The sequence below is a fragment of the Nicotiana tabacum genome, chromosome 2 (genome assembly GCF_000715075.1).
Source record: "Nicotiana tabacum cultivar K326 chromosome 2, ASM71507v2, whole genome shotgun sequence".
Taxonomy (NCBI): Eukaryota; Viridiplantae; Streptophyta; class Magnoliopsida; order Solanales; family Solanaceae; genus Nicotiana; species Nicotiana tabacum.
Window position 1 is genome coordinate 33952902 of NC_134081.1, and position 11058 is coordinate 33963959.

General features: G+C 32.1%; 1 long non-coding RNA gene across 1 annotated transcript; it reads right to left on the reverse strand.

The window, feature by feature from the left end:
• Positions 1 to 302: 302 nt before the first annotated feature.
• On the reverse strand, positions 303 to 3766 carry LOC107786813 (uncharacterized). Its single transcript, XR_012699776.1, has 2 exons — positions 2566 to 3766; positions 303 to 1571 (listed from the first exon to the last, which is right to left on the reverse strand). It is a non-coding gene; the product is annotated as an uncharacterized LOC107786813 (long non-coding RNA).
• Between the last annotated feature and the right edge of the window lie 7292 nt (positions 3767 to 11058).

Genomic DNA, 11058 nt, shown 5'->3' on the forward strand with positions numbered 1-11058 from the left:
TCACTCGATGTTGCTCAACCGTCGTGTATCACACTTTGCACCAATTGGCTTTTTGCGTGCTCAAAGTCCTAGTCGCTCTTGCCTTTTTCCGGTCAAGTAGTGAATGTCAAAATTGCTTGCAAACTTAAATCCCAAGGTTTCACAACAAGTTCCAACAGTCTTCGGGGTGGAGTGGAAGTTGTGTATTCACAAGGACGGACAATTAAAAGCAAACGGACTTGAACCAAGCAATTCACAACGAAATTAGAAGATAAAAGCACGAAACAATTGGCACGAAACTAAATTAAGCACACAAAGAACTAGGTTAAAACTTAATATGAACTAATATCAAGTTTACACTAGTTTAGAATTAACAAACAAGAAGAAAAAGATTAACAGTTGGAAGAAAAGAAAACTGGACTGAAAAATTTCTGAACTTCTGTCAAAATGCTGGAAAAATTGTTCTACGGCCAGACCCCAAACTCAGCAAATTTCCCAAACTGTGCAGGCCTTAAATTGTGCAGTAGCTGGTGCAAAACCTCTGGTGCCACTGGCAGTCATTAAGCATGTGCAGATTCAGTAAAACTGGGCAGAATCAGTTCAAACAGTTGTGGAAAATAAATGCAGAAGCAGTGCAGTATTCTCAAACTGGAACAAGCTGGTGCAGATTTGCTATTCAATTGCTGCTAAACAACTGATCAGGAGCAGTAGTTCTGAAGGTTCTGCTCAAGCTATGAAGACTTACAATCTGCAGAAAACAGTCCAAAATTGCAGGGGAACTGTGCAAAAATTATCTGCAGAAATTTTGGACTATGCAGCCTGTAGAAAAGCTTCAACTATGCAGAATTTATGCTCGAGAAGTGCGGGATATTAGCTGTGCAATCACTGGACAAAACTTATTCAAAAGAACTGCAGTTTGGATGTTAAACAAAGTAGATTTCAGCAGCTCCAATCTGGCTCAGAACCTAATTCAATTCAGCTCCTTTCTAGCTTAAGAAACAGTTCCAAAAACCTACTGATTTCCCAGCTCAGATGCTGGCCAAAGCTGCAAAATTTCAGCTGCTCAGCTGGTGCCAAATACTGAGAAGAACAGGTACACAGCTGGTGCAAAAGTGCAACAGAAATTTCACACTTCAGTGCAAAATTTTCAGTCCTCGGATGTTGTTCCAAACTGCAACTACATGGGAACTAACTGGTGCAACACTTGTGCAGAAATGGTGCAACTTATGAGGTTCAACAGTCCAAAATTCTGCAGATTTTCAGCAAATAACAGAGGAACAAACAGCACAGAAATTTTGTGGCTCAGTTGTGCAGAACACTTAACCAAACAACAGCTAACTTGAGAGCTCAACTGTGCAGATTTGCTGCCAAAGTTGCTGCAGAAAACTGATCAGAAACAACCTAAATTTCAACTGTTTGTTGCTGCAATCGCAAGAAGTTGCTGTTCAACTTTCTGGATAAAATTCTGGGCAGAAACTGGCTATCAAAATACTGATGCCCAAACCATTGAGACAATTCCGCACTCTTCAGCAGCAGCACATCTCCAAAGATAGCTCAAAACAGTGCAGAATTTTGCTGTCAAATACCTTTAGCTGAACTTGTGACAGAAAAATGCACCTTAAAACAGTCCAACCTCAAAGAATTTTATCACAAACTTCAGAAGCAAACACAAATATAAAACCAAACTGCAAGCTCTCAACAACTATGAGAATAGCATTACAAGGCTCACAAGTTGTCAATCCAACTGATGCAAGATAAGAGGAACAGTGCAAACCAACAAGAACCTCGAGTCGACTTCTGAATTCACACTCAGAAAGATCAACTCAAAGTCTCAAAGGAATTCACCCAAACATGCTTTCAACCTTCAGTAGCTACTAATTAACCAATCAGTTCATTCAAGCAATAAGCGACGCAAGTCGACTTCAATTATTCAATTCAATTAACTCAGACGATCTAGTCGATGTTCAGTTGAAACTCAATTCTCAATCAGTAACACGTAACGGCTTAGGACTCCAGCAGAATTAGAAGCTGTCTTTAAATTCCAGAACTCAATGATGAACTTCTATTCTCAATTTAGAAGAACAGACTAAAATTTCCCTTAAAACTTCCAGAAAACAACTAGTTTACAGCTTGTTTGGATGGTTGTTACATATCGTTTCATAATGTATCGTATCGTATTTTATTGTATTGTACTGTATCGTTTGATGAATACAATGTTTGGATAGATTGTGTCGTTTGCCGTCGTTTTATGATATCACACACCAGCGATATGAATAATAAACTTGCAATATAATTAAAAAAATTATGATATGGTATATAAAAAGGTAGGGTAAATGATAAAATAAAATTATTTAATAATAATAAAGGGTGAGATTGAGAGAAAAAAATAAGGTAACGACGCGACCACACCAAATCGGTCGTTATATATAGTGGCACATTTCGTCGTTACGTAACACGGATTTAACGATACGATACAATAAAATTCAAGTAACAATCAAAACAAACATCGTATTTAAAGTAACAATACTATACAATACAATAGGTAACAACCCTCCAAACAAGCTGTTAAGCTCAAAAGAACCAAACCTGATGCGTCGAGGAGTGCATAGGCTACGTAACAGTTAGATTTCAGCAATCAACACTCGAAGAAAAAATTGAACGGCGCCCAAAGATTTGCAGGTAGTTCTTCGATTGAACTTCAGGTTGCCAACCCAAACTCAACCTAAACTTCTTCGAATTGAACTCAAATGGTAACCACAAACTCCTCTCAGTAATCCGAGCAAACCCTAGTTTTCAATTTGTTCCAAGGCACACGAAATCGACGAACCCTAGGTCTTCTTCTTCTTCGAGTCGACTCCGCAGATTTGACCTAGCACCAGTTCGAATTCAGTCACAAACGAACCCAAGCTTCAGATTAAACCTCAATCGAGCTTTACCAACAAGATTAGAACACGCCCAATCGATTTCGAACTCGAAATTTTGGATCTAGAGCACAACCCCAATTTTTCGATTCGTCCGTTTCACGTCGGGTTCACCAATCTCAAACCCAAACTTCGAATCCAAGCTCAATTCAGTAATTTCAAATCAGATAATGAAGAAATTCAGAAGGTTCAGAATCAAATCGAAGGAGATAGAGCAAATATTTTTGAATTTCTATTTTGGAAACGAACAAGGAAATACATTTCTAATTGCAGTCACAAACAACGGATGAACAGTAAACTTGCTATTTTGGAAATTTTTGAATTTCTTTTATTTTTTATTTTTAGATTAGATGATAATCAAAACAAAAACCAAAGGATTAATAGAACAATCCTCAACCTCCGATACAATATGATACGAACTACGAACTAAAATATGGATATAGCGAAACACGCGGAAATAAGAGGTAGACCTATAATTGATTGGAATAACAAGAACCAATTAGGATACAAAGCCTAATTACCTCCATTAGCTCAATCAATTATAACTTTAAGCTATAAAAATAAGAGCTAGACCTACTGGAAAACAAGAACCAATTAGGATATGAAGCCTAATTACCTTTATGAACCCAATCAATTGTAACCTTAAGCTATGAAAACCCTTAAGAGATTGACAACTCTTAAAAACCCGGATAAAGTAATTAAGCAATTAAGCATTCACTACTAATTGCTCACCAATTAAGACTAATATAGCACTAATGAAAGAATAAATAAAACAATAAAAGAATTAAAGGTATAAATATAAATACATTAATTGAAAAATAAGGATAGAATGTGAGACTTGCATGTTTTCAAGTTTATCATTCATCAAGTCTATCTAAAATAAAAGCCTTAAGGGCTATTTATACTAAAGTGGATATTTGGCTACAAATGACCCAAATACCCCTAAGTTAATTTCTATGGAACTAAGTGTAGTCAATTATTACAAGTATAGCCTTCTTGATCTTGACTCCTTTAAAGCACTCAAATGCTATGATGTTGACTTGGAAATCGTGACGCTTGCTCATCCGGCGTGTATCAAAGCCTCGCAAATGCGGCTACTAACAAGCCCAGAAGATGTCGCAATTGCGACACAGATATCGCAATCCCCCCTGTCATAGTCGAAAATGCGAAGCTGGTGCTCGCAATTGCGATAACTGCAGCACCAGCACACCAGCAACCTGATTTCAGTTCAAACCCTTCTGAAACATGTCTAAAACTCACCCGACCCCTCGGGGCTCTAAACCAAACGTGCACACAAGTCTAAAAATATCATACGAACTTTCTCGCGCAATCAAAACACAAAAATAATATCTAGAACCACGAATCGGACATCAAAACGCATGAATTTCAAATAAAAATTCAAGAACCTCTAGAATTACAACCAAGAGTCCGAATCGTATCAAACCAACTTCAAATGACACCAAAATTTGCAGCCAAGTTTCAAATAGCAAAATATACCTATTCCAAGCCCTAAAATCAAATTTCGAACCAGATAGCCAAAAGTCAACCTATGGTCAAACTTGAAAAGTCTTCTAAACCTCAAATTGCCAACTTTCGGCAAATCAACACAAATCAACCTACGGGCCTATGAATTTGATTTCGGGCATATGCCCAAGTCCAAAATCACGATACGAACCTATCGGAGCCATCAAAATACCGTTGCGGGGTTATTTTCTCAAAAGTCTAACTTTGGTCAATATTTCTAACTTTGGCTTCTAAGCCAAGAACCAAAGGGTCCAAATCAACCCAAAATCTTTTTTGAACGAAACTAACCAGCCCCGCAAGTTATAAAATAATAAATACACATGTGTGGAGCATCAAAAGGGGAAATGGGGCACAAATACATAAAACGACCAGTTAGGTCGTTACAAATATAATTAGTATTTTCTTTTTAGACGTACAATTTAGTCCATGTCATCTTCTTTTGCGAGTATTCACATTATTGTCCTCGTCCTCAATGAAAATACAATATTTTTCTTAATTTTAGAGGTGAAGATACTCGCAATACATTTACAAGTCATTTGTATGAAAGTTTGAAAAACAGGGAAATGTTCACCTTTCATGGAATGCAAGATTAATCAATATGGATAACAAACTTTGATCATACCGATCTTCAGCCTTTGACAAACATGAATCAAGGGTGTAAGGTCGATCATGTTGAAGGAATGCAGAAGGTATAAAGATGGAGGATTGCTCTAACTGCTGCGGGCACAAATCTAAAAGGATATGATATCCGTCAAGGGTGACAAAGAATTATATTCGTATTTGTAGACACGGAACCATTTCGGTAACTTCTATTGACGTCGTTTCAGTTAGATTTTGCCACGTGTCTTGGACATTAAAGGAAAATTGCACATGTTGCTCCAAATTCAAAATAAAGGTGTCAGACACGTCTATTTTTCTCTCCTAAAATTCTTTCCATTTCCCGCATATTTTTCAGCAACTATCTGAAAAGTAGGAGACTATCTGTATTGGTTAAATATGATCATAACACATGGCTGGGTTAGCTTTAATTGAAGAATGGTAAGATCGGCCAAGAAGCACCTCCCGTATGATTCAATTGGGACCAGACAACGTCAATTCGGAGGAAATCATCTGGAAAGTCATCAGTATCCAGAGAGGCTGATCTTCCGAAATATCTGAGATTTAGCATTAACGCACGGGATGAACCGATAATGCTCATAACGGGCATGCGAAATCTTATTGAGCAGTTACACAAGGTTGTTATTAGAAATACTCCTTTTTTCCACGGTTGTATCCTTATTTGAATTTATATTTCCACTGTTATCTATCTATATTTATACTATATTAAAAGCACGAAAGCCGTTAGCGAAATGTCGTTCGCCTTTTTTACCCTTTTAAATATAGAATTCACACTAGACAAAATAGTCATTTGAATATATTTTCTAATATTTAGGAATTTAATACGTTAGGTAAGTTTTTTTCTTTTTTATGTTCTGTTTACCTTTTATTTTCGTTAATTATTTTAGTGTACCATTACTTCATATTGGACAAAGTTGCACGTGTTTAATTATTGCTCAATGAGTAAAAGGTAGATAATTTAATATTATAATTTAATTATTTTTCTAATATTAAAAGCACGATTCGCCTTTTTTATCTTTTAAAAATAACTAGTTTCTATTAACGTGCATTGCAGAGCCTTTAAATACTTATGCAATAATGTTTTATCACTTAATATTCATGGATATCGTTTTAAAAATACCGAGTAGCATGAATGTATTATTTGTTCGTAGAAGTGGTAACTAAAAGAAGTAAAAGAAGCTTTGTCATACAAAATAGAAGAAAAATAAAATTAACTCGTTAAGGGACAACTTGTTTATTTTTAGTCAATTAATAATTTTGTTACACCAAATATGAAAGAAGGGAGGTAAACGTAATATCGTGAGCCACGAAAGAGGTTAGTGTTATGAAGTCAAACCTGAAGGGAGATCTCTGAAACTATCTCTATTTAATATTGTTTAAAATGCAAGTTGTGTATCGATTGGCAAGAACAATATAAATATTTATAAGAACAGAATTTATGAGATATTTGGACAACTTGTTTTAAGCTTTTATATATTAAAATAAATTCTTTAGAAGAGTAAAATCCTTGATTATAGATGATTTTATTATACAATTATTTTAAGAAAGACATAATATAAGATAATATTATTTTTGTAACAGAAAAAGGAACTAGATAACTGATACCCTCCTAAGTCCCAATTTGCAGAACTATGCTAAAACTTTATATTGATATTCCCATTGGATCTTTTAAAGTGAAGCGTAAGATCAACCAAAACAAAAAAGACATCATTTTTTTTTAAAATTACCTTTAAAGAAAGAACAACGATAGCAATGTACTGCATGCTGATATACTTCATGAATTCTTCATTAAATATATTAAGTTAATCTTTAAGAGAAAATTCATGAAATTAAGAAATTAAATTACCTCTAGAAAGACATATGTCTTTTGAGTGCAACAACAAATGATGAAACGCGTTATTAAAGAATGCCATCATATCAGAACGGATAAATAATACACTGGAATAAGAAGCCAAGCTGACACAATTTATTTTCCATTGAGATCGTTACAACATACAACTTCTTTTATTTTTAATCTCAAGAATGAACTCATTTTATGAAATTATAAATAAAAAAATCTTAACCATATTTAACATACAAAGTTGTTGAAGTAAATTAATCACTCAGCTAAAGCTCAAATTCTACTACAGGCAACTGTGCACTTGCTTCCTCTGCGTGTTTGATGCTTTGTTTATGTCTAAACTTGTTGAGTTAGATACATGAAACTAATATTTGAGAGAAAATTATGTATCGAACAAAATTAATAAATTACCTCTAGAAGATTTATATTCCAAAATAATAAGTACAACTGAATTTGTTTGAGGTAGACATAAATAAATTATACAAAGTGTCCTTCTGCATGTTGATAAGTGTTTAAAAGTGTTTGTGTCCATGTCGGGTTGGTACGGAACTTCCACATTAAGTAGAACACATATGGTAAATATATGAAAAGTTGGAACTTGATTGGTGTTAGTAGTTTGTTCAAATTCATAATTATCTCCAACGTTATCACTTTTTAATTGAATTAGAAGTTCTCGATATTGGTAGAATGAGAATTTATATGCACGGTAAGTGGAGTTTAAATCGGGAAAGAATTCCATTCTTGGGTAATATTTTAAATATTAAAATTATATCTAACATTAACTCAAATATTCAAGGGCATAAAAGTCTATCAAAGTTTCAAGGATATTTTAGTCATTCAACATTTAGCATAAATTATTCGTGTTTTTATAATAATATAGATAGTTAGATAGATAGATATAGATTAACTTTTGGTGGTTTTAAACAACTTAAAAAAAAATTCTAAGTAGTTGGTACATGTGTTTTGTTGGTTTATTTATTTTTTTCTCTATGACGTGCATACTAACAATCTCATATCTTTTGATAAATTCACCGATCATTTTCTAAACATCTCCCAACAGTACAACACTCAAAAAGCAAAATATATATAGAAAAAAGTTTACCTTTAATCCCCCTCCCCCCCCCCCGCCCACACACACAACCCAAATTATGTATTTAAAGAAAAAAGTAAAAAAAGAAAATTAGCCTTTTAAATCTAACACAACAATTTGAACGTTTTGGAGTTGCCATGTTATTGTTGTTGTCATGTTAATCTAGGAAAAGTAAGTATTTTTATTCTGAATGTTACAATCGTAGGAAAATAACAATTTTTAGTTGATATTTTTCTCAAAAATTATTATGAGTTCTGAAATATTATTCGACATGGAATTGAATCTTTAATGAAATAAATCTTTATTATGAAATTTCATTTTAAATTTTAAGAACTCTATTATTACTTAACTTTAAATTTTTATATCTTATAATTTTATCCAACACAAAATTATTTATAAAAATATAGTTAGCTTTTGAAGAATATAAAATTAATTTGTTACAATTTTGACATGATAGGAATAATAAGTTACTTTACTCTATATTTTCTTTTATTAACTTATTATTTCAGTTAGCAGATTATTCTTTGCCTTGTCTAAAAGTAAATAAAAAATAAATAAAAAAAGCTTAAAATAAACTAAAGAAAAAACTCCCAAAAGACCCAACTCTCGGGCAACATTAATTTCCAATATAGAAAGTCTATTTTATCCGGAAGTAGTATTTTAATGAGTTTTTTATTTATATTGTTTTGACCAAAATATGACCTACAAAGTTATGTGAATAATAATGTGAAAAAGGATATTTTATCCGGTATTAAGGCAATGGGTCTTGCTTCAAAATTGAAGTAAGAGAATAACAAAATCTGACGAAGAACCCTTTAACTCCTAATCAAACTAAAACTATTGAAATAGTTAATACCCGTTCTTGTAAAAAAAAAAAGGAAAAAATTGTTAGAACCCATTACAAATTAGGCTTATTTCAGGCAAAATATTAAATACTAAGTACAATTTCTATTATAATTACAACTCTTTGTTTTAATGTGCAGTATTTCCAGTTGTGTCCTCTTCTTATGCCTTTTAGTGAAATTATTTTAAGGTTATTTTGGTATATCAACATTGTATTCGTGCTTTTATAATAATATAGATAGATAGATAGATAGATAGATAGTCATTTAATTATTTTTCTATTATTTAGTAATAGTTATTGAATTATTTTCCTAATATTTAGGAATTCGAAATCGACTAAATTTTGTATATTAAATATTTCCTTATTAGCTATATAATTTAACAAATTTATTTAAAAAAGGTTAGTAACAATTTTAATTGCGTAAGACTTTTTTACATACTTTAGGTAAACTTTTTGAGTATTTCAGTGACTTAAGTTTAAAGGACTCTTTATATGGAGAAGAAAAAGATTGAAACTGAGGTATACGTTGATACGATAATTAATTGTATATGTATCAATTAATGAGTATACATTTATAGATTAAACACAAAGTCCTAAATATTTAGGTTAAAATTTCGATTAACTTTTCAACTCCTTTTAGGTCTATAAGTATTTTCTTTAAGTTGCTGAGTTGCATGATTGCGTTAAACCACTCACTCTTTTGAAGGTTTTCCTCTCTGTTCATTATTTCAATTCGCCTTCATGCGTAGGCACTTCATCGTTCCTCAAATCATCTCCTTTTAATGTATTTAATTTGTTTCGATTTTTCTTTTGAGTTTTTGCGTTTGATATTAGAATTGTTGTTTGACAATTTATTGTGTCTTGAAAACAAACTAATTATGTTTTTAGTGTCCAAACAGATATATTTTAATTATCGAGTTATCTTCGTTGTTTAGGTAGATAGAATGCCTTATTGTTTCTTTCTTTGGAATTTTATTTGGATCATCAGTATGAATTTTAAATTGCTAATTCTATCTTTATGTGTGTTTTCGTGAAAGTGATAGGTCGAAAACTATTTTGGATAGCAAGAAGAATTATAGAGCAGTAAGTTTCTCCAACTGGTCTAATTTCTTTCATATATTTTCTTAATTTCAGTCTCTATTATCATGAGATATTGTGTCATTTTGGTGATTATATTGGCATAAATATTAATTTTCATAATTAGAATATGCTTTGCCAAATTATCTAATTTGTGACAATCAATAAGAGGTTTCATATTACTTCAGTGTTGGAGCATGTTATGTCGCTCCTTAATCGTTGGCATTCTTAAAATGACATGTAAGGAAGAAACGACCATAAAAATCTTAAAATAATAAAAAGAATAAGATAACGGACACTGAAAGTTTCAACATTTGCTATTTGCCGATATTTGTGAAGCATAAAGCTCTAATGGGTTGAATATTTTATTTTCTTGATTTTTTCGAATACACGTATATCATAAAAGCGACAAAAAATGGAAAATAAAAGTATACTCAAGATCGTTGAAAAATGAAATTAATGAGATACTAAAGGACAAAGAAACTAGGCTATTATTATAAAAAAAGTATTTACCAGTGAAATAATTAAAATTATATATTTTAGTTGCTATTTCAATTTATCTATAGTGTTTGTAACCCTATGATCATATTCTTTTTGGTTGTATTTAGAATAACTTACAATAGGATCTGTTGATAACAACAAGGCATGTTTATTTTTGATGTTGCATCTTAATTTTTCAATAGTGAGAACAACTTGGGCTAAGTGATTCGTTGGCAGAACACTTTATTTTTGCCGATTTCTATCTCTCTCCCCTTCTCTCTCTCAATATTTTTTTGTAATGGATAATAGTTTAAGGTGCTATATATGAACAAAAATCTTCCCTAATTACTCCTGGCATTTTTGTTTCGATGGATGATTTTAATTTTTTTTGGGTTCTTTATATTTAGATTTCAGAACATATCAACTTCTTAGGACATTACATGCAAAGCGAGCAAAGTTCAAAAATCGCTCCAGAACTTTATTTTTTGGATAATTAAAAGTTTTTGGCAAACTGAAAAAATCATTTTTCTTTGAAAAATATCTAAAAGCAATTTCTTAAAAATGACAAAAACTTCTTAAAAGAAATTTAAACAAACACGCCTTCTAAAAAAAGGAATTTAAACAAAAATATTAGTTCAAGCTATACAGACAAATAAAAGTTTTTCACATTTTTATGAGATAGCTG